General features: G+C 38.4%; 1 protein-coding gene across 1 annotated transcript in view; it reads right to left on the bottom strand.

Moving 5' to 3' along the window:
• The window catches only part of CNTN5 (contactin 5), a 763035-nt gene that overhangs the window by 723377 nt on the left and 14098 nt on the right, over positions 1-25560 (bottom strand). The gene's annotated exons all lie outside the window — the stretch shown is intronic.

The raw sequence follows: 25560 nt of genomic DNA, 5'->3' as shown, positions 1-25560 counted from the left end.
GGGAAGCCATTTCACTGATTAATTGTTCTCATTGTCAGGAAATTTCTCCTTAGATCTAGGTTGCTTCCTTGATTAGTTTCCATCCTTTGCTTCTTGTCCTGCCCTCAGGTGTTTTGGAGAATACCTTGACTCCCTCTCTTCTTTGTGGCAGCCCCTGAGATATTAGAACACTGCTATCATGTCTCCCCTAGTCCTTCTTTTCATTAAACTAGACATACCCAATTCCAGAAACTATTCTTTATATGTTTTAGCCTCCAGACCCCTGAATAATATAAAATAACATCATATCTTATCCAAATAATATATGCACATTCATAAATAAAATGAAAGTTAAATTCTCCTTCAAGCTTCTGTTATTTTCACTGATATTTCCAAGCATTTTCCTGGTGGTAGTATGGAGGTGCTTTGTCACTGCTTTCTTCTGGGATGGGCTTCTCTGGTTGACTCTTATCCAAGGACACCTTGCCTGATCTTCTTATCTTCAAAATCCAGGCAAAAAAGAGAACTGTGGATTATATGCTTCACTTTCTTTTATTTACCATTTAAAACCAATAGATTAAAGTTAAAACTGTGTTCTTTAAACTATGTCAACTTTTTAAAGTATTATTGTGTTAGCTTACACAATTACCACTAAATAAAAATCGATACTCAACAAGCTTTATATTGTTTTGATAAAAGAGCTACATTTTGACTTTAAAAAGCAAAGATAGTGTTCTCCAATCTCTTTCCTAAGAATCCTTCTTTGTTTATCATGGATAAAATTCATAGTAAATGTGGGGGAAATACCTTGCCTGGATTCTCATAATTTATCAAATGGGTTTCCCCACCCCACCAACCAACTTAAGCTGCTATTACTAAAAAGTCATTCACAAATCTTTTAGTCCAGGAAAGAGTAATCTGTGAGGTATCTTATTATAACAACCTATTACAGGGGTATCAAACTCGGTTTCATTGAGGGCCTCATCAGGGTTGTGTTTGACCTCGAGGGGCTGGAGTGGGTGTGGCCAGGGTGGGCCAGCTCAACGTCACTTGTGTTGGAGGCGCCTGTGGCAGCCCAAGCACTCTGCCAGCGAAAACGGGCTCCCAAGATCCATTTTTGGCTGTGACTGCTTCCTGCAACCCTCTGCCAGTGAAAACAGAGCTCATAAGGGTCGCACGTAGCCCTCCCAAGCTCAGTTTTTTCTGGCAGAGGCACCATGGGCCGGTCCTTCACTGTTTTCAGAGTGGCCACATAGGCCAGATCTAAGACCCCGCAGGCCGAATCTGGCTGGTAGGCCTTGATTTGACACCCCTGACCTATTGTATACAGGGCTATCACATCTGCTCTGCAAAAATCCAGATAGTATTAATGGCAACAAGGAGTTACAAGTTTTCTGTATCACTTTCCTAATCCAGACCTGGAGCCACAACCAACAAAATACTGTAGAAATGAATGCCATTAAAATAATGTATATTAGATATACTTACTAATTTTATAATGATGCAATCTAAATCAAACTGCTTCTACAAATGGAATATGGATGTACGCACTTCTAAAGATATAACTAAAAAGGCAACTATCAAGGTTGAACCTACATATGATATTATGTTTCTTTGGAAAAGCATGAAAAATTGAAGCAGGCCTTTTCACTAAATAATGTAGAACTGTATGTTATATAAGGATCCTTAAAAAGTTAGAAAATATCACAAAAACACATTGTGAATGATGCTGAAAACAAAGATATTGAAAAAGTAAGGAAGAATGATATATTCAATTTAAGATTGAATAAATGTATTAGAAGTACTACATACCTACAGTCTATCTAATCTGCCTGCCTGCCTGCCTGCCTGCCTGCCTGCTTGCCTGTCTGTCTATCTATCTATCTATCTATCTATCTATCTATCTATCTATCTATCTATCTATCTATCTATCTATCATCACTTATACATTCATTAAATCTCAAGTTACGGAGAACATAAGCAAACGTGAAAACATCATACCGTAAATTGAATTCAATAGTTGTTATTAGTTACTTATGAAAATAATTCATGCATGGCTGAATATGTCTTTGTCTTACTAATAAGTCTTGAATAATACAACATATAATAAATTATATAAAATAGCAGTACTGACTAATGCTGCTGAACTAACTAATTCAGTAATATGTACTGAATTCTTATAAAAGATTAATGTCGATATAACCATGTCTTTTAAAAGACCAAGCCGGGCCCTTCTATGGATGTTTCTTATACCCACCATTCAAGAAATACATATCATGTGCAGCAAGCTGACTTAAGAGTTTAATGCGGGGGGGGGAAAAACAGGTTAAATTGGCAGTGAAGTTGTAGTCTAAAATACATGGAGATCAACAGGGTGAAAGTGGATGGAATTTTGATGGGCAGCTTGATGGGAAGAAATGCAGAGAAAGGAATGGAAAGATGTAAGATAATCGGGCATTTTGCCAGCTGTATTTTCATGCCTTCAGATATTCTGTATTAAGTATATATTTTCCTGCATGAGCATCACAGAGGAAACTTCTTTGTATTGGGTCCCTCTCCTGATGGTTCATTACAAAACTGTTTGATATGCATCCCTTCCCTTTGCATTCACCATAAAGATTCCACTTCAGAAAGAATCAAAATAGTTGTACCTTTTGCTAATCAGCTTGGTTTCATTATACAGACTGTAGCTGTTAGCCAGCCCTGCATAGAATTGATTGGTCACTTCAATCAAAACTTATTAATATTTAAAGTGGCACCATTCCATTCATAAAACCAAGGCATAAAGTGTTTGTTTACTCTGTACTAATTATTGCAGTCAACCCAAGCAGACTCAGGAATCTACATTATTTATTAAATATCCAAAAATGAACTCGCTACTGGAAATGTTCTTTGTTTGCTGGGAAGAGATTCACAGAATGGAATTATTTTTACCCTTCTTAAGGTTTATGAAGAGATCAAGAGAGAAATGGAGTGAGACCAGATCACACAAGCAATCAGATCCCTAAACATGGTTTGGCAACTTATTGGGAACTTCCTCTGAAATTTCTTAAAATAATCAAAGAAACAAAACTTCGGTTTCCATTCAAATTACACTACTCTGGATGGAAACATCAGAAAGTCTCTAGCAACATACCTTTCACAATTAATAGGCAATAACATAATTGATTGAATGACTGCATATCTGAGATATAAATACAAATCAGACAATATAAACCATGATATATGTTAGATATATTGGATTCAACATTCCCATCTATCCCAATCAATTTATTGGAAAGATTCTAGTTTGAGGAAGGCTGGTTTTTTCTAATGGGTCAGTGTAAACCCCTAACCTATCACATTCCCCATCCTTCTATCACAACACAACCTCCTCCATTCAATCACAGTGGTTTCCATTTAATTTCAACTATGTTGTCACTTACTGTAATATACAAATCTGGCATAGATGTTGCGGGAAAATAGCAATAAACTGGTAAATATGATAAGATCAAAACATATGTTTATTTGTTCATATATTTTCTTTTTTCCTCCAGGAGTTTAAGTGGTGTAAATTACTGTACTTTCAGCTTTTTCCCACAACAATTTTGTTATGAGAGATAGTGGTGTCTGATCCAATTTTGTTTTGTAAGCTTCCCTTGGGAAAACACAATTTCAGCTTGCATTTTCTCAGTTCTAGTTCAATACTTTATTCATGGCATTACCCAACGGGTCTTGAGGTTACATTTGAACTCTTGATTATAGCAAAGTAGTAATTTTTTGTGCCATAGGTATTTCCCCCTTCTCATTTAATTTTTATTTATTACTAGACTTTTCAACTGTGTTTCATTATTAAATCCCCAAATGCAGAACAATTAAAAACAATTTACAACTTAAAAACAATTAGAGCAATAGTGCATTTAAAGAAAAGTCTAAATATCCTGGGCCTAAAACTGTAAACAATGCAATATAATACAATAATTACAAACCAAATCAAAAGGCACAGAAATAGAAATGTAGCAATCTGGAAAAGAAACAATCGATTAAACTCTAAAAAGTTTTGTTTCACTTCTTGTGGTCCATACTGAACCCCCTTGTAGGTCAAATTGTTTCAGGAAACTGCTGACATTTTCTAAAAACAAGATATCCCTGCGATTCCAGATTGACAAATTTTGTATATCCCTATAGAACACCAGTTGAGTTGAATTTGATCTTAATATATCTTATTCCCTAAACAGGGAGGAATAAATCACACCTCAAGCACAAAAAATAGTCTTACTCAAATGATTGTGGAATGTATTAGGCATGGTTGATAGAAATAAATACAGAAGAAATATAAGTACAGCCACTTGTCCTCCATTCCCACACTCTGAGTGCTCACCAACTATGAAAGCTACCTTAAGCAATTTTTTATTAAGCCAAAATCAAGAATACAGGGCATAGTCTCAAACGGACAGGAGGAAAGTTCAAAAGTAATGTTACTTCACAGAAAGAATAGTGGAAGGTTGGGATCAACTTCTAGCAGACGTAATGAGTCAATCATCAGTAACTGAATTTAAACATGCTTGGGATAAACACATGGACATCATCTGACAGAAATGTAAAAAATAAAATAAAAATTATTAACAATAATAAATACATGCATTAAAAAGAAAACAAGAATAAAAATCTCAAAGGTTAGATTCAATGGACTACTAAGGTTTTTTTTTCCTGTCATCAGTTTTCTATAGCAATAGTAATAGTGCTTAGACTTATATACCGCTTCCTAGTGCTTTGCAGCCCTCTCTAAGATTAGAGCCAGCTTATTGCATTTATTTTCCCAACAGCATGTTAGGGATAGGCTCAGCAGAAATCACAGACCACAGAAACAATCTGTGACAGATATCATTTTTTCTGGGACTTAAAGAGTTATAGCAATAGCCCTTAAATCATATACCATTCCATAGTGCTTTACAGAACTCTTTGAGTGGTTTACAGTGTGAGCATATTGTCCCCAGCAATCTGGCTCCTCATTTTACCAATCTTGGAATGATGGAAAGTTGAGTCACCTTGAGCCAATCAGGATCGAACTTCTAGCTATGGGAAAAATTAGCCTGCAATACATCATTCTAACCACCGTATCACCATGACTCTTTCTATGTTTTCCCAGTTCTGCACATTATAACTACATAATTGCCAGCATATGACTTTCATGAGGAATACATTGCTATCTGTACCATCACCTTGTACTTCAATGAAGAAATCTGCCAACTTGGTATGTTCACAAATCAAGTGAGAATATGTTCTACAATTGATGAAAATGAGAACATGGAACGTCAAGATTTTCTTCCTTCTGTCCATTTTTCTAGTCAATTTTGACCAATTCAATTTCAATACTTAAACATCAGCTGTAATACAAACAAAACAAAAAAAGGTGGTAGGATAAAAATATTTATGTCTCACATTTCAACTCTCTTTTAACAATGCTGGCTGTGAATTTTACATCTGTATTCCCACTTGCAGAAGTCAGCTCCCCCACAATTTGACTATAAATGGGATTACTCAGGAAACAAGTGCCATCAGGTTTAAAGGGATTTATTTATTTTTCCACATGCTTCAAAAGTATGCAAGAAAAGATATATATTTCAAAATTTAGAGAATTGTTAATATAACTGCCCCATACTAATGCTTACCATCTGAACAGGGCTTTCAAATGCTTCCCAGGTAATTAGGTTGCTATAAATTCACCAATCATCCTGAAATACAAGTCATTCTTATTATATCTCCATACTGGAATTGAAGGTAAAAATATTGAAGCTAAAACTATGTATTTCTTCTCAGTTCACCAAGGTGGACAGAAATTGCCAGTAGATCATTAAACAATTTCCAGTATTCTAGCAAATGTTACTGGCTATAGTTCTCTAACAGTAATAAAAATTAGATAAATCCCTACTTTACAGAAAATTCAGATGCAGTCATGGACTCTTTCCAATATGTAAGTGGCTCTCTATCTTAGAACCATTTGCAATCATTTTTCCCCCTTATTTCCCTTATTTGCATTCACCATTTGTAAGCTGAACAAACTGAGGGATATCAAAGTATAAGGGAAGGGAAGGCAAGAATTGCACAACCTTGAGGACTTGTCAGTTTCTCACACATGAGAAATCTGAGGCTTCCTGATTCATATTCGCAAAATTATTTGCAAAATTGCATGCAAAATCTATAAAGGAAGTCCTTGACTTATGAGCACAGTTGAGCCCCAAATTTCTGTTGCTAAGTAAGATAGTTGTTAAGTGAATTTAGTCCCATTTTATGACCTTTTTACCACCACTGTGAAGTGACTCACTTCGGTTGTTAAGTTAGTGACACGGTTGTTAAATGAATCTGGCTTCCCTTTTGATTGTGCTTGTCAGAAGATGGTACAAGGTGATCACATGACCCTAGGATACTGCAACTTTCATAAATATGAATCAGTTGTCAAGCATCTGAATTTTGATCATGTGACCATGGAGACACTACAATGGTTATGAAAAAATGGGAAAAAACAATCATAAGACATTTTTTTCATTGCTGTTGTAACTTTGAACAGTCACTAAAAGAATAGCATAGCATAACATAGCGTGAAGTACGGTAGAGTAGAGTAGTGTAGAGTAGTATAGAGTAGAGTAGGGTAGGGTAGGGTAGGGTAGAATAGAATAGAATAGAATAGAATAGAATAGAATATAATAGAATAGAATAAAGCTGGAAGGGTCCTTAGAGGTCTTCTAGTCCAGCCCCCTGCTCAAGCAGGAGAACCTATACCATTTAAGATAAGTAACTGTAGACTCTTCTTAAAAACATGTAGTGATGGTGTGCCCATGATTTCTGAAGGCAAGCTGTTCCACTGATTGTCTTCATTGTTTGTTTATTAAGTTTTTCCTTAATTTCAGGTTGCTTCTCTCTTTGATTAGTTTCCAATTATTGTCCCTGCCCTCTTGTTATCTGTAGAATAATTTGACCCCCTCTTCTTTGTGGCAGCCCCCCAAATACTGAAATACTGCTATCATGTCACCCTAATTCTTCTTTTCTCTAGACTAGCCATACCCAGTTTCTGCAGCCATTCTTCATATGTTTTAGTCTCCAGACCTTTGATCATTTTAGTTGCTTTTCTCTGATTTTTTTCCAAACAACATCTTCTTTATAGTATAGTGACCAAAATTGGTTGCAGTATTCCAGATGTGGTCTTACTAGGGTTTTGTAAAGCAGTACTAATACTTCATGTGATCTTGATTCTATGTCTCCGTTTATACAATCCAAGATTGTGTTAGCTTTTTTGGCGGCGGCTGCACACTGCTGGCTCATATGGTTGCAAGTCAAGGACCACCTATACTTTTTTGTTGAGTCAGATCAAAAAGAAATGCTTTAGAAATTTCTTTCAGAAAGGAAGAAAAATGCAATCATTCTCACAGCTGGTGTAGGATGCTTGCGCACTAATCCACTTAGGAGATAGCCAATAATCTTGTTTGGTCTTGGTTTTTTTTCCCAGTGTGCACTCGTTTTTTTCATGTCTCCCAAGTAACAATTAAATCCCAACACTGAGTTATTAAAAGTGACTTTTTCCATTATTTTCCCCCTAGATATTGGGCAGCCAGGGAGATTTCAGAGTGATGGAAAGATAGGGAGTTGGAAATAACAACGGCAATTATACCTTTTGCAATTTTCCAAAAAAAAAAAAAAAAAATGCTGAATCATTCCCTTCTTTGGAGCTGTAGAAGTTTGTCTACAGCCAAATCCAGTTTGAACTTCTTAAATTACTGACTGTCTTCAAGTGTAGTAGAGGATCTTATCCCATTTAGTGAAAATCAAGTTCAGTAGTGTATAAAATTGCCATCCACCCTTCTCCTAGAAGAATGAAATGTTTTAAGAAATATTAAAAAGGCAGAATATTATATTTCCCTAAAGAAGGAACAGAGAAACATGCTCTTGGAGACAGAAAGCAGCCCCCCCTCCTTTCTTAATACCCCTCAGCAGATGTCACCACTTAAGAAATAAAGAGCTTATTGAAAGAATTCCCTGGTAGGATTAGCTCTCAGCCACAGTAGCAATTGCCTAATGCCCCTTCATTGCATCAGCAGTCCAAACTTCAACCAAACTTCGCTCAGACAAACATAAACCCTACATGGCTCCATGGGAGTCTGACAACAGCCAATATAATACATGTTCTTGCATAGGAACAGGAAGCTCAAGTGCAAAGCTCAAGAGAAGGTATAAAAACCCCTCACTCTCAACTCTATGTGATCAGCTGCACCAGAACCATGTGCTTGGTGATTCTGCTTCATCATTAAACCATCTTTCCAATCAGCCTCCATGTTTCCAGTATCTTTCTCCTGCTTGGAACTGAACCAGATGGATATTTCTCCCAACAATAGCTTTTTGTGTGTGTCTGTCTGAGAATGCATGCGTCCATGTGTGCACAGGAATGGAAGAAGGTGTCTTATGAGAAGAAACTATTCCTTCATTTTATTCATCCAGTTCATTTTGCTTAGTAGTGGAATATGCTATTTAACCATGCTTTTTTAGTGTGATGTGCAATCTGGATTTTATTATTTATTTACTTCAATTTATATGCTGCTCTAATTATAGCAAACCTGATGAAGTTTTGCATGAAAACATTCATAAGCAGGATGCTGCATTTAAGACTCTACTCGTTGCTTTCCATCTGTTCTGCTTTTAAATTTGCTCAATTCATTGCATTTCTACAGATGCTGAGACTGTTTTTATTCCCTTTGGGATCTTCATTCTTTCTTTCTTTTTCTCCCTCCCACCCAAAATAATATTGCATTTATACTTAATATTATTGTACGAACTGCAACCTCAAACATGCTGACCTTTCCATGTGCTTCTATTTTGCTATGTAATAGTGCTGTTTTACACCCTGCCGCCCAAAAAGTAAAGGGAATGAAGTTTCTAAAATGAACAAATTCTTTAAATACTGCAGTATAAATGGCATCACAGCAGAAATTCTAAATATTAGAAGATATTTCCAAGAAATACTCTGAGTCATACCACCCATACTGAGTGCTCCAAGCCCAGAACCAAAAATCTTCATTCCTCAAGAATGTTCTGAGCACAGGATAAAATACAAAGTGCTTCACTTTTAAAATCACTGTAGCCATCAGTGAAACAAACATATGCAGATACAAGCACATTGTTTTCCTTTTTCTGGCTAAGCTGTGGATTTTTCTACAAGAATTAAAAACAAACCTTTGTGTCATTTTTTAAAAGTGCATATAGCAATCACCACGGACTGAATCAGCAAAATGTTATAGTCCTGGAGTAAAAATAATAGGAGTAAGAACTTGTTTCAAATCCACAAATCTCCCGACACCACTGGACTTCTCTGTTTGACTTGTCTACAAGTTCATACCTTGGCTAAATAATGTTTGTACTGCAGACAAGTAGACCAGACACTCAAAATAATGCTCCATGCTTGGGGTTTTGTATGTGAGGCACAACATGTTGACAAGACTTTTTCTATAGTGAAATTGTGTAATCCATTATATATATTAAACTGAGCACTTCTGATATCGCTGCATGACTAAGTTTCTGGACATAGCAAAGACCACTATTTTTCTTCTTAAATCACCAATTTTATCCTGCAGAAGGAGAGTGATAGCTAAAATGTTCCAGAAAACATAACACCAATATTCTTACTGGCTATACACAATTAAGTATAATTCAAGTATATGTTGCTCAGCAAAGTGTAACTCAGCTAAGTTGAATGAACCTGCAGGGAATTTGCTCATTGTATTTAGTTTTCAGCTACATAAAACAGCAGAAATTGGTTCATTTCTTTGCTTTGATTCCTATGGATTGCTGATTGGGAGAAATATATGTTAATGATCTGTTTGGCTTTGTTTATTTACTTTGCTCTGTTGTATTGGTACCCAAGCTGTGGGTAGAGCTGTCAGGGGGAATTAACAAAAGTAAAATAAAAACACATGAAATGCATAACTTAAAGCAGATTTAAAATATTGCACAAAGTGAAAAATATATAAAAGGCAATACCCACCCACTAAATTATACAGCGAAGGCCTTCATGAATGAACACAAGTTTGCCAGTTAGAAAACAGAAACAAGTAGCTGGGCTGAGCTGTTTCAGATTTGAATTCCAAAAGTCTGGAACAGACAACTAAGAAAGTTTGATCACAGAGACACATCACAGCTGCTGGATACAAGTTGGTAAGCTTACATCCTGAAAAAAAAAAATGTTTCCAAACTCAAGAAGATATTATAGCTAAAGGTTTTGAAGCTTCTACATTGGTGCAACGCCACAGTTGCAAGAAATTTTGGACTGGCAGGACATCCTGATAAACAAACGTCTCCAATTTGGGAGTGAAATGTCATTCATGGAACAAGAAGAGCCAGAGGACTTGGTCTAAAGAACTGGCTTACAATGATAGCACTTTACCTTAAAAGATTTGTGAACTGAAGCCCTGGAAGTGCTGTCTAAATAAGAAGTTCCTTGTCATAAGCCAGATTCACTGCCCAACTAAGGAGAAATCACACCATTTATTTCAATAAAATTGATCTTGGGTGATATGAGCACCAAATTTTTGCTATCTGGAATAAGGTTTCTACTGTTTGCTATCAATGCCCTAATACAGGTAGGCCTTGATTTATGACCATTTGTTTAATAATGATTCAAAACTATGACAGTTTTGGAAAAACATCTGTTATGACTCATTCTCAAAGTTACATGGTAGCTTGATCACAGTTTGAGAACTTGGCAGCAGCTCGCATTTATGACCTTACAGTCATGTGATCTTGTTTTGTGACATCCCAGTTGTCTTTCAACAAGAAAAGCCAACTGGGAAAGCCAGAGTTGCTTAATAACCATGTGTTTTGCTTAGTGACTATGTGATTTGCGTCACAATCACAGTAAAAATGGTCAAAAAATTGAGTTTGGTTGTGTGATGACTCACTTAATAACCACATCACTTAGTGACCAAAATTCTTGTTTCAGTTGTGGTTGTAAATTGAGGAATGCCTGTAATTACTAATCAATCTCACTTGTACATCACACTGCTGTACAGGAAAGGTGGTTCATTCCTTTGTAAGAAAAGAGGGAGGAAGATGGACAGTTAAGAAGTTTGAAATATAAATATATAAGAAATGGGACCTTTGGAAAAAAAATACACTTGTTGGGAAAAGATACAAAGATTGTACCAATAGCACTTAGACTTATATACCACTTTACAGTGCTTTACAGTGCTTTACAGCCCTCTCTAAACAGAGTCAGTCTATTGCCCCCAACAATTGGGGTCTTCATTTTACTGACATCAGAAGGATGGAAGGCTGAGTCAACCTTGAGCCTGGTGAGAATCGAACTGCCAAATAGCAGGCAGCCAGCAGTCAACATAAGTAACCTGCAGTACTGCATTTAACCACTGTGTGACCTGACTAAATCAATTTAGTAACTGATTACTAAATCATTTACAAAAGGACTGAAGTATAATCAGGTTCAAATTTCTTTTAATACAAGGAAGGAAAGTGGGCACTGACATATAACAAGGTTATATGCAGAAATAATCCAGGCTTGTTAGTAAAACCCAGGCATATCAGTGAAGACTTGCTCATATTCATAAACAAAGCAATCATCATCCAGGCATGTAAGTAAAAACTTGCTCATATTATTTATATATCAATAAATAAAGATTTTCATTTGTAAACAAAGCAGTCTCACAATTGTACTGGAGATCTTCCAATATCATATCATATCATACACACACACACACACACACACACACACTGCAGGCTACTTCTGCTGCAGCCAGCTGCCTTTAATTTGGCAGATCGAATCTCACCAGGCTCAATTTGAGGTTGACTCAGCCTTCCAGCCTTCCGAGGTGGGTAAAATGAGGACCCAAACTGTTGCGGGCAATATGCTGACTCTGTAATCCACTTCGAGTGGGCTATAAAGCATTAGAAAACAGTATATAAGTCTAAGTGCTATTGCTGTAAGTAGAAGCCTTAAAACTGCATTCATTTTGGTGCATATATTTGTGAGGTCCCTGTAGATCTAAAATTCACCCATGTAACTAGATCACAGAGGCAGAGAGGCATGCAAGGATCATTCTGAATTTCTTATGACTGTTGTCTGAGTCAAAGATCAAGAAGGTGAAACCTTCCATTCTCAGTCAAATGGCAAAAGGACTGTAATGGGATGGAACCACATGTGCTTTGCCTGAAGCAGATATAAGGTTCAGGTTCTGAAAAATCAATGAAAAAAATAAAAATAGAAGACAATAAAGGGAACATCGCTTCCTGAGATTCTGGAAAGTTTTTCCCAGTCGGAGTTTCTAGGTTCTCAGTCTAAAATGTCCATAATCTTATTTATTAAAGCAATTCCCATTCCTCTCTCCGAAATCTTTCCCATCTTGGATTTTAAATTAAGGGCTCGTGCACTTCTTCTTTACTTCTCTGAAGGTCAGAACAAGAATATGGCTGATTGGTTGGTTATTGTTATGTTTAAGTAAAATGTGAACGTTGTTTATAATTGTAAGTATGCTAATATACCATAATCAATAGGATTACAAATAACTAATATGATTATAAATATGGTTAGAATAATTATGTTGTACTATTACAATTGCTATCAGTATATATGTTACTATTTCTTTTGTTTCTTTTCTTTTGTAAAATGATATACCCAGACAATACACCATATTCAAAATACTTATATATAAATTAAAAAAAACTTGACTTATAAAAAAAAAGAGTATGGCTGACTACCAAACATCAGAGACATTGGAAGGTGATTCTTCGGGATCTTAGTGTCACATAACACATATTAAATATATTGGAAACTTTACATCCCAGCCAGGTCGCCTGTCTCTGAATTAATTGATGATTAGCAATCAGGATGTGTAAATCATGTACAAGTAATCCTCAACTTACAACGACACTTGGGGTCAGGATTTCTGTCGCTAAGCAAAGTGGTTCTTAAGTTGGTTTGCAATCTTTTTGAACTCTTAAGTAAATCACATCAGCTGTTAAGCAAATCAGACAGTTGTTAAGTGAACCCAGCTTCCTCCCACTGATTTTCCTTGCCAGAAACTGGCTAGGGGCATTGCAACCATCATAAAGATATGTCAGTTGTTCCAATTTTGACCTAGATGCATCTCTTTTGCTGTAACAGCCATAAGTATGAGGACCATTGTAAGTTTGAAAAGGGACTTACAAATTGGCATTGTAAGTGGTGCAGTGGCACAGCAGCTTAATGATACTGGGTTTGTTGGCAAGAAATAGTTAAAACTTGGGCACCATGTGGCAGACTGAGCTCCTGTCATTTACCTTAATCTCCTGCCACTGAGCAGTTTGAAAGCATGTGAAAATGCAAGTAGATAAATAGGTACCAGCCCTGTGGGAAAAGCTAGCACCATTCCATATGGAAGGAGGAGCCGGCGCTGGACTTGCCTGGATGTAAAGTGAGGCCAACACAAGAAAGCCACAGATAGTCTGACATGCCCTGAAAACTATTAGCCAACCGATACAAAGTTAGTTTGCTCCCTGTGTTGTGCCGTGGATAACATGCATGCCCAAACAAAATGAACTAGCAATCTTAGGCTTCCAAAACTACGCTGGTAAAAAGCATTGTAGGTATGGATATGTATACCAGGTGCTAAACAAAAGTGGCATTGTAACCACAAATAGTCATTAAGCAAATGGCTGGAAGGCGAGGTCTATTTGTTTGTCCCTGTCAAATTCATTGTTGTCAGATATAAGAGGTAAATAATAATCAGTTTGGGGCTGAGTTTACCATCATGACATTCAGATGAAAAAGTTCCAAACCTTTAACTCAAACTGTATTCAGCAGGAAACCAATTTTTGTTCCCAATGACTGTTAGAGTGGCACAAATGAAGGACTTAAGCAAACAAGTAATTAGGGAATTGTTCTATTGCTAGACAAATGTGCCCATCTAACCCCCCCCCCCTCAAAATCTACATATCAAAGCTATCATAAGAAAACAGGCATTCATTGTCGGAAAATAAATATAAAATAAATAATCTGTGTCCCTACGCAGGCATATATTACTGATTATTTCATCTATTCCCTGTATGGTACATAATTTTCCCATTTTCTGTGCTGCACTTCTGCAACAATGAAATCAATATTGGAGTGGGAAGAAGATAACTGAAGATTATTATAAAAACCAGAATCAATTCAGTTGATATATCTGTAATCTTAGTTGTGGGGCTAGAAAATGAAAATAAAGGCCAAGCTAAATGCTGAACAGGGAGGAAATTCAAGAATAGAAAGGGGGAAAAGTGCAATAACGTCAAAATCTCATTAAAAACCAATAAACAGAGAAACAAATTTCCTTTTGTTTTGTTTAGCCTTATAGTAAATTCTTCTTTTCATCCTGTTTCCTCTCACATCCAACAACTGAAATACTGTTGTTTTGCATGCTATGGATATTGGGTTATTTGTCTATCTTAGCAAATTGTCTAGAGAACACCGGGAAGTTTGTAAAGGCAATATATAAATATTTTAAATAAATAAATGTAAGGTCATGATCAAGAGTAAATTATTCCTATTGTCTATGTGGAGGTGATTCTTTTCTTCCTGCTTTTGTAACTGCCTTGATAACTTTGCTTATTCTAATTTCCAACTTCTTTCCATTCAGTTCAGTGGAGATTTACACCGCTGTTAAGATTTCATACACAGTCTTGTGCTCAGTTCAGCAGATTACAGTCAAGGGCAACGAACAGCTGCAAGAGATTCAGAACGAAATTGCAAAAGATGTTTCAAAGGTGCTTTTTTCAAAAGGCAACTCTGGGCTGTTGTTTTTTTCCTGAGGAAGAAAAAGACATTTCACTTCTCATGAAAGAAGCTTCATCAGTTCTGACAGGATGGGGGACGGTTTGGAAGTAGAGTTCTTCTGACCAGTTCTGGAGAACCGGTAGCGGAAATTTTGAGTAGTTCGGAGAACCGGTAGCCAAAATTTTGAGTAGTTCAGAGAACCGGCAAATACCACCTCTGACTGGCCCCACCCCCATCTATTCTCTGCCTCCCATTGAGTCCCATTCTTTTGTTGCCCTGCACAGGAGAATGGAGCTGGAAAGCAGGTTAGTGGGGTGGGGAGGGAATGGGGATTTTGCAGTAACCTTCCCTGCCATGCCCACCAAGCCATGCCCACCAAGCCACACCACGCCCACAGAGCTGTTAGTAAAAAAAATTCGAATCCCACTACTGGTTGGAAGGATCACATTTCTTTGCAGTCGTCTGGTTGTTAGCACTCTCCCTGAGCGCTCTTAAGACCACTTGGGGGTTTAATCAGTGCCCTCAGTATCACCTGTATCAGAGTGCAAATGGTGGGAGGGAATCTTCTTTGAACTGCTGGAAGGGAAAAATAAACAATCTAGTTGTCTTTTGAATTAAGACAACCATGACCTGGATGACTGAGAATCTCCACATATATTGCAAAATATGGTCAAAAAAAGATTTCAAGGAGGCCTCAGGTAGAAACTGGGGGGTGCTTAGATTTGAGGAAAAGTGATAATATCCAATATTTGCACATTCTTCTGTAGGTTGTGTATGCCAACAACGATTTGTTGTTGTCTGAGATTTATGGCTATATTTCACAACAATGCTGAAGAAGATGAGGATGAAAGCTGGTGGATGCCATGGCATTGTGTTTGATTTTTTTCATCCTAAATGAAGAATAATTGGACAGCGCTAAATATTTAGAAAGTTAGCATAATATTTTTAAAAATGCACTGGGCATCCTATTGATCTAGAAACTAGGTTGCTCAATGATGTCTCTTAAGTAAACTAAACCAGGTGCGTCTCTTTTGCCAAGCCTTTCATTGTCAAACAAAGTTTACACTGGTTCAACTTTATGTCTCTGAATATATATATATTTTTTTGCATTCTACACATTATGGATCTTCACCTCACTTGAGCTTGTGCAGGAGAAAAGTGAGATATAAATCAAGCAAATAAAGAAATAAACCAAAGCTCATCAGTGCAATGAATACTGAGATTCATTGGCACACGGCTGAATCTTCCTTCTCTGGTGATTAAATTTTCCTTTTCAAAGCAGAAAATCAGAAGAGATGCTCTTATTGGTCAATGGGCACCCTGCTTTGGGAGATATACATTTCACAAAGATTTATTGGCCACATAGGGATCATGGAAATCGAGTGACGCAGTGGCCAAGAGTTGGAGCTCTTGCCTCACAATCAGGAAGCTCTTGAGTTCGATCCTATGTAAAGGCAGATATTTCTCTCTCTGGGCACACTGAGAATATATCTGCTGAACAAAACTCTGCATTGGTGACAGGAAGGGCATCTGGCCATTAAAACACTCTACTAGCTCTATTCACTAGCCCAGACTCCACCCTGCAAGGGATTAAGGGGTCGTTAAAAGAAGATGATGATAGTGATCGTGGAAATAGTTGTAGGCTACCAAGAGTTTCCATTTATTCTCCCCTTCATTAAGCCTTTCAAAAAAACCAAAAAGATTGGGTTAAGGGGTCCTTGGTGCCCTCTGCGCTTGGATGCTTTCTTGCAGGCATTTCATGTATTTCGTTGTATGAATACTGTGTATTTACGTACAATGACAATAAAGAATTCAATTCAATTCAGTTACCAAACTAGGTAACATCATCACTGCTAGTAAAGGAATGCGGTATACTCTCAATTTTGCCCTGTCCATTTTGTTGGGGGTGGTCTTAGAGGGTTTTTGTTGGATTGTTTACTCTTAGCTTGTTTGGCAGTTCCTTGTTTGAGCTATTGTTTACTTCTTCATAGTTGGTTAGGCTGACTTCTTTCATCCATGTTAAACGGGTGGGATATGACAGGGTTAACTACTGGTTCGGGATTTACGAGCTTCCCTGCAAGATCGGAGCCACGCACCTGTAAATCATCATCAGCAAGCTGGGTGCAGAGAAGCATCCTTTGAAACAGCCCTCTTTTCCTGCTTTTTTTTTTAACTGCAGCTATGCCTTGGCAGCTGAAGTTGAAAAATCAGGAAATAAAGATCAGGTAAGAGCCTGGGTTGGAGGGGTGGGTGGGCAAAAACATCAGCAGACATAGAACCGGTTCTATATCTGCTGCTCTTCAGAGCTACTGGTTCTGCAGAGGTGGACAGAACCGGTAGAAACCCACCCCTGATGTTAAATAATTTCTCCTGGTTTCAAGAGGAAAAAAAAAACATCCCCTTGGGTTAGATTTTGCTTGCAGGAGTATTATTGCATGCTTGTATTTATTTTCCCAACAGCCTATAATCCACATATAGTTTGTGACAGATATCATTTCTCTGTGACTTAAGAGTTATAGCAATAGCACTTAGACTTATAAACCTCTTCACAGTGCTTTACAGCCCTCTCTAAATGGTTCACAGAATCAGCATTTTGCTCCCAACAATCTGGGTCCTCATTTTACCCACCTCGGAAGGATGGAAGGTGGAGTTAACCTTGAGCCAGTGAGAGTCAAACTGCTGAACTGCTGAACTGCCGACAGTCAGTAGTCAGCAGAAGTAGCCTGCAGGACTGCATTATAACCACTGTGCCACCACAGTTCATAATAAAAGTAACAGCACTTAGACTTATCTACCACACCATAGTATTTTACAGTGAGTGGTTTACAGTGTCAACATATTGCCCCCAACAATCTGGATCCTGATTTTACTGATCTCAGAAGCCTGAGTCAAACACCTGGCTGTGGGCAGAGTTATCTTGCCATGTCCAACCACAGTGCCACTAGGGCTCATATGCTACTATTATCAAGAACCAGCTATAGCCAAGTTCCTCTTGGAACACTAGGTCTGTGTTCTCCAATGCACTACAAAATAATCACTTCTCCAACACAGTCCATCTGGGATTACCAAGCTATAGAACTGCTTTCAAACTGCCTAAGGTCCTCCAGTGGAAATCCTTGTGATTTGCTTTTCCACTGCACATTAAATCATCGATTACACTTTCCAAACAGGATTTGGTCTCTTTTCAGAAGTTCTCTAAAATGTAAAAGGCTACTAATAGAATGCATATCAGTAGACAAGTATATCAATGCATGCATGGGTGAATATGGCAGCCTCAACTGATTTAACCTTCTGTTACCTGAATTTTCACTGCAAAAAGAAAGAAAGAAAGAAAGAAAGAAAGAAAGAAAGAAAGAAAGAAAGAAAGAAAGAAAGAAAGAAAGAAAGAAAGAAAGAAAGAAAGAAAGAAAGAAAGAAAGAAAGAAAGAAAGAAAAAGTGTTCCCTTAATAAATAATGTGGGTTCCAATGGCTATCAGCTGTTTTTAAGACATCAAATACTTTCCAAACAGGATTTGGTCTCTTTACAGAAATTCAGCCTTGTTGAAACCAGATCTTTGGCGCGAGGCATGTTGCATCTGTTCAGAGTTTGGGTTTGAGATAAATTCAGTGCCCAGCTGTAGTTTGAGAACAGAAAATAACACAAAAGAAATGCTCACTACAGTTGTTCAACAGTATATTTAGTCCAAGAGCTCAAAGAACAATTTTTACCAAATCTGTTTAAATATCTGTATATGATAAGAGCTGAATTGGACTATTCCATTCTTTCCCCTTTAGGGAACCAGCCATTTCTTACTAACAGTTTCTACACTGTTCGTGCACATGTTTTTTCTCTCCCCCTCTCAGATGCTACCAAGTGGGAGGACTCTTGGGCTAGAGTAGTTTATTACAACTCCTGATATAGATTGTGGGCTTCTGAACAAGCTTTTTTGCTTTCCAGTGAATACAATTAGGTTGAACATGCTATTAGAAAGCGTGTTTAATGTAATCTGAGGACAGCTTGACTTTATATCATTGTTCTAGTTCATCACTGATCTAGCGTGGGAAGAAATGACCCTTCGACTCAGGAGACTAAAATGATGTGGAAAGAAACTGTAAGACAAATTTATTCTTTCGGCCCCAGTTAAAGAAAAAGAATGAAGCAGCCTTCTTTTGTTGGGCTGGTTTTTCAAACTGCAGGTGGATTCTGTGAAACATTCATAAATTGTCCATCTGCTCATTTTCTCATGATCTCCAACATATTAGAGTGTATATCAGTAACGGAGTAAGCATTTTTGAGAAATTTATGATGCATAAGATGATGACATATTGAGACCGACATATTCTGACGACCTATTTAGATTACTTTCTAATCCTTTGGGGATGACTGTCTTCTGAGAGGACCAGATCTTAATAGAAGCCCACTGGATTTATGTTTCCTTAATCTCCCCCAATTTTCAAGCCTAATTATTTCAGATGAGCTGACTGTGCTAAATAAAATAAAAGCTTTGGAGAAATGTCATCCCGGGTCACACACTTTGTTTCTGGGAACCTTTCAATTCTACAGAAACTTATTATGGATCCCTTCACCAGAAGCTCAAGGTTGGTGGGCAAGCTTCCCTGAAGATTCGCTTGTTCAACTTGAGCAAGGTTTTGGAATCTAGCAGAGGATTAGTTCTTAAACTTTAAGGAGCATTCGGGGAGTGAAGTCAAACTGTTGGACTAATATTGCACAGGAATTGAAAACATTCCATATAAAATGTCCCACAATTCTTTATACTAGTGGTTCTCCACCTGTGGTCCATGGACCCAAGGGGGGCCATGAAGTTGTCACAGGGGGTCTGCTAAGTCTTGAAGAAATGTTATGATTTAAATCTTGAGTTAAGTCTGGGGAGGGGCCTGTGGCCATAATCTGTGGCCACAAAGGGTATTTAGCACAGTGGCACAGTGGTTAGAGTGCAGTACTGCAGTCTACTTCTGCTGCCTGCCTGCAATTTGGCAGTTCAATTCTCACCAGGCTCAAGGTTGACTCAGCCTTCCATCCTTCCAAGGTTGGTAAAACGAGGACCCAGATTGTTGGTTGGCTTTGAAAACTGCTTAAAGAGGGCTGTAGAGCACTGTAAAGTATTATATAACTCTAAGTGCTATTGCTATTAAAGGGCGTCCATAGTGAAGAAAAAAATTAGAACCAGTGCTCTATACTATCAAGAAATCTAATACAGCTGCTCATAGATTTTTCAGGATACAAATTAGAACATTATTGTTAGAAGTCAGGAACAAGGGCGACATTTGGCATATGAATGGAGACTGAAGATATGCTTCAAGAATGGATTAGGAAGAAAAACTAACGTTGACTTCAATGGCATTTTATCTAATTGTGTTTCAATTTAATTAGTGGATCTTATGATTCAGTTACATATTGTAGTATTTTCCCACCAAGATTTTTTTAAATTCCATTCAGAGTTGACCCATTCAAGGAGAAACTGGAAAAAGAAGTTGCTGTTGGTGCCCCAACAGGACTAAAGCTACAAAATTATGTTCTCCGATATGGTGCCTGTACTTTAGAACAGTCTCTTCTTTGAAACTACTCTGCACCTTGTTAATGGCCTTCACAAAATTGTGAAAACCAACTGTTTTCTAAAAGAGAAACTTTTAAGAATTGTCATGTGCCATTGTCTGATGATTCTTGTCATTTTGTTATTATTGTAAGTTATTAAGTTTTTGTTTATTTCATTTTCTTGATATTGTTATTGTGATTTTGGATGTATGTATTGTGGATATTTTATTTTATTTTATGATTCCTCTAAGGTAGTGTTGGCGAAACTTTTCAGCACCAAGTTCCAAAACAGGAGCCCATGCGCACCCTGGAAACTGGAAGATCAGCTCTGTGAGATGCATGCGCGTGCCGGGAAATTGAGCTTCTGGTTTCTGGCGCTCGCATGCGCATCGGCCACCTGGTCTTCCAGTTTCTGGCATGCATGCACGTGCAAAGACCAGCTGGCCTCCATGCATGTCCAAACCAGAAGCTCAGCTACCCGGCGCATGCATGCATGCCAGTGAGCTGATCTTCCAGTTTCCGGCGCTCCTGCATGCACACAGACCATCTGGCCGGCATACATGCATGTGCCAGAACCAGGAAGAGCAACGGGGGACAGTTGGTGTCCACGGAGAGATGGCTCTGCGTGTCACTTCCTGCACGCACGCCATAGGTTCGCCATCACAGCTCCAAGGTATCATAAGGCCAGTGGGAATCATGGCATACAAATTAATGCATTCAAATTCAGTAATAATTTTGCTCATGTGTTAACTATTTCCATTGAATAAGAATGTTTTGTATGTTTTGCTGAATAGCCTATATGTTGTCTTCCACTTTCAAGTAAATATATATATAGAGAGAGACAAGTTGGTGAACTATTCTCATTCATACTTTTATGGGAAAGCTTTATAAATTAAAGAAAAAGAAAGCAGTTCAGATCTATGGAATCTCTTTTATTTGCCCTTGCCTTCATTCAGTCTGTTGACATCTACCTGGGCAATTGTGACCCCCACACTACTGAACTCATTACAGTTGCTAAGTAGTTGAGGATGCATGGACAGGAGAAGGAAAACAAAAGAGAGTCAGAATGATGGGGTCTCATTAAGTGCTTCTTTCTGCAAATTATAGGCTGTCCAATTTACAATGGCTTCTCTCTTCTCTCTGATGTCCTCTTATTATGTATGTTATGGCTCTGGACAGTGGTGGGATTCAAAAAAATTTATTACCAGTTCTGTGGGCATGGCTTGGTGGGTGTGGTGTAGCTTGGTGGGCGTGGCTTGATGGGCATGGCAGGGGAAGGATACTGCAAAATCCCATTCCCTCCCCACCCCACTAACCTGCTTTCCAGCTCCGTTCTCCTGTGCAGGGCAACAGAAGAAGACCCAGCCGATCAGCTGGGACTCAGGAGGCAGAGAATAGATGGGGGCAGGGCCAGTCAGAGGTGGTTTTTGCCGGTTCTCCAAACTACTCAAAATTTCCACTGCTGGTTCTCTAGAACTGGTCAGAACCTGCTGAATACCACCTCTGGCTTTGGATAGTTTAGAAAAAATGTTCCATTCTTTCCATGTCTAATGTTGCTAAATACATTTTGCATATGCTTCATAAATCAAGAAAGATACACTTCATCACAGTCCAGGTACTTTTAATAATTTCTGTATGTGCTATTGACTTACATCTGCTCAGAATACCAAGCAGCTCACGTAAATAACATCTGTCTCTGCATACCGAACTCATTGGACAACGTTTTTAACCCATGGTGACAATTTAATTTTGTGTATGATGAGTTACAAAGTCACAAACAGTAGACTATGGCATCCAATAATCCAGAAGAAGAGATAAAGTGGTATTAGACTTGGATTGGGTATCAGTTATCAGTGGTGAAGGAAAGGAAGGGAAGGGAAGAGGAGAGGAGAGGAGGAGAGGGGAGTGGGAGGGAGGAAAAGCAAGGCAAATCCCTACTCATCAATTGTAGCAGAAATTCAAATTAAGATTCAGACAAATAAGCCGAGAAGCATGGTTATCTCCAGCTCAAACTCCCAATGTTCCATCAAGAAATAAGAATCAAAATGCAGTTTTTGAAAATATCATTGAAAGCTAACCAAAAACTAACTTTTAATGATTAAAAAAATGCTATCTGAATTTTTACTGCAAGAAAGATCGTGTTCCTGTTTGCCCTGAATTAATAAATAATAATAACAAGGGTTCCAACAGCCATCAGTTTTTGGATCAGATAATCTCTTGAAATATATTTATACAACATCACAATATATATGCCATTTCTATGTACATATTTACATACACCAATTTACATACCATCTGATCCATTTGAGAAGATGGTGAGATTTCCTAAGTCATCATTCAGTTAGCTGGCTTGGGAAACTTGGAAGCCACTTGCATTCCTTTCAAGGCCCACAAACCAAAATAATTTTCTATATTAGCAGGGATTGGACTTGATCCAACATCTAGCATCTGCATTTCCTGCATCAGATGAGGATAGCACATCTTTCTCCTTCTGTCCTGGCCACTTTTTACAGAGGCATGATTGACAGCATTTTAACAAGCTGCATCACTGTTTGGTTTGGTGGCAGCAGTGCCTCAGATAGAAAGTCCATACAGAGCATGGTAAGGACAGCTGAGAAGATTCTAGGAAACTCACTTCCTGGTATTCAGGATACTGCTTCTAAGTGCTATGTGCTTAGAGCTTGAACCATTGTTAGAGACCTCACACATCCACTTCACCAGGGGTGGGATTCTACCAGTTTGCACCTATTCGCTCGAACCAGTTGTTAACATTCTAAGCAGTTTGAAGAACTGGTTGTTAGAAGAAATTACTGGGCTAATCCTGTAAGGAAGGCAGGAAGGAAACATTCTGGTGTTGCTTACAGAAACTGCCTCTCCGTTAACCCTTATTACATTCTTGGCAGGACTAGACTTCCTGTCTCAGGAACGTCTCTGGAGTTTTTTCCCCCTCTTTGTTGGTACTTTGCATGTGTGGAGTGACCATTCAAAGTTACAATGGCACTGAAAAAAGTGACTTATGACCATTTTTCACACTTACAACTGTTGCAGCATCCCCAGAGTCATGAGAGGCCAGGCGAGGAGATGCATGCCTCGATGTGAGTGATATTGAGTTGGCCACACTCAGCCAATAACATGACCACCAAGCCATGTCCACCCAGTTACATGACCACCAAGCCACACCCACCACCTAAGCCATGCCCACAGAACCGGTTGTTAAAAAATTTGAATCCCACCCCTGCATTTCACGGTCTGTTTCTGTTGCTCCCCTCTGGGAAGAGGTTTCGAAGTATTTCTAACAGGACTACCAGATTCTGTAACAGCTTGTTCCCTATGCCATCCATATATATATATATATATGATGGCAGATGAGATTCTGCCAACGTTGCTACAACTTTAAAAGCACAACTACAATGACGTGGGAAAATACCAACAAAGCTGAATGCCATACATGTAAGTACCCTGAAAACTATATGGCATTCGGCTTTGTCCAGGTATTTTCCCACGTCATGTAGTTGTTCTTTAAAGTTGTAGCAACGTTTCAGCAGAATCATCTGCCATCATCAGGCTTCCTGATGTGTGTGTGTGTGTGTGTGTGTGTGTGTGTATGTGTGTGTGTGTGTGTGTGTGTGTGTGTGTGTGTATATATATATATATATATATATATATATATATATATATATATATATATATATATATATATATATATATATATATTTGTTTTCTTAAGTTTTCGGGTACTTACATGTATGGTGTTCTCTAATATCTTCTGTCTGTTTTTTGGCTCTTTTTGTATCTTGATTGGCTGGCAGCATTGTGTTGCTTTAATGGAGGCCTTTAGTGCAGCTTGGCTTCGGGTAAATGGACGGCTATCATTAGTTAGGAAGCTGGGTTTCATCTGGGTGCCTGGTTGGGATGTGTTTGAGCTGGAGGTATCAGGGGGATCTGTTTGTGCCCAAGTGTTTGCCTGGCTTGTGGTGTGGAGATTTTTTTGTTTGTGAGTGCAGGCTTCCAAATGATTGACAGCCTGGTGGAATCATCTCTTCTATTCATGCTTTCTGGTCTTTTTTCAATCTCTATGGCTTCTCTGATGATTCTGTGATTAGGGTTTTCTATAGTGGCCAGGGTTTTGGTGCCATTGAAGTTGATGCTATGACCTGTGGCTTCCATGTGTTGGACTAGTGAGGAAGTGTGTTCCAGCTTTTTGACTGCATTTTTGTGTTCATCCAGGCGGGTGCTTATTCTTCTATTGGTCTGTCCAATGTATGTGGCCGGGCATGATGCACAGGGGACTTCGTATATGCCTTGGTTTTCCAGGTCAATTTTATCTTTGGGGTTGCTAAGGATGGCTGCTATTTTTCTGTCTGTTTTGAAGGCAGTCCTGATGTGATGTCTGTGTAGTACCTTACTAATTTTGTCTGTAGTACCTCTTATGTAGGGCAGGACAGCTGTTCCATAGGTCTGTTCATCTTCTGGGTCTCTATTATGTTTCAGTGTGTTTTTGTGGATCAAGCTGGTGATTTTGCTTTTGTGGAAGCCGTTGGCTGTCAGTACTTTAGTCAGGGTGCATAGTTCAGTCTTAATGTGTGTCTTGTCTGCCAGGCGTTTGGTTCTGGTAATTAGTGTTTTAGCCACGGAGTTTATCTGTGCTGGGTGGTGGTGGGATTGGGCGTTGAGGTAGCGGTTGGTGTGGGTTTTCTTCTGGTATATGGTGTGTCCTAGTGTGCCATCTGTTTTTTTGTAGATTAGTACATCTAGGAATGGTAGTTGTTTGTTTGTTTCTGTTTCCATGGTGAACTTGATTTTGGGGTGTGCGCTGTTTAGGTGTGTTAGGAAATTGTTTAGGTTTTCTTGTCCATGGGGCCAAATCACGAATGTGTCATCGATGTATCTTAACCATAGTTTGGGTTTGAGGATGGCATTGGCCAGGGCTCTGGATTCGAATTCTTCCATGAACAGGTTTGCAATGACAGGTGACAGTGGTGATCCCATGGGAGTGTTCCTAACAGAACACTGCTTAACCAACACATATTTCATATACAAAGGACAAAGATACAAACAAATAGAAGGAGCTCCCATGGGATCACCACTGTCACCTGTCATTGCAAACCTGTTCATGGAAGAATTCGAATCCAGAGCCCTGACTAAAGTACTGACAGCCAACGGCTTCCACAAAAGCAAAATCACCAGCTTGATCCACAAAAACACACTGAAACATAATAGAGACCCAGAAGATGAACAGACCTATGGAACAGCTGTCCTGCCCTACATAAGAGGTACTACAGA

Source organism: Notechis scutatus, chromosome 5 (genome assembly GCF_049901735.1).
Source record: "Notechis scutatus isolate UNSWTSFEM ecotype Mainland chromosome 5, rNotScu1.2, whole genome shotgun sequence".
Classification (NCBI taxonomy): domain Eukaryota; kingdom Metazoa; phylum Chordata; class Lepidosauria; order Squamata; family Elapidae; genus Notechis; species Notechis scutatus.
The sequence above is the reverse complement of the archived record's forward strand: the minus strand, read 5'-3'. Positions and strand labels throughout refer to the sequence as shown.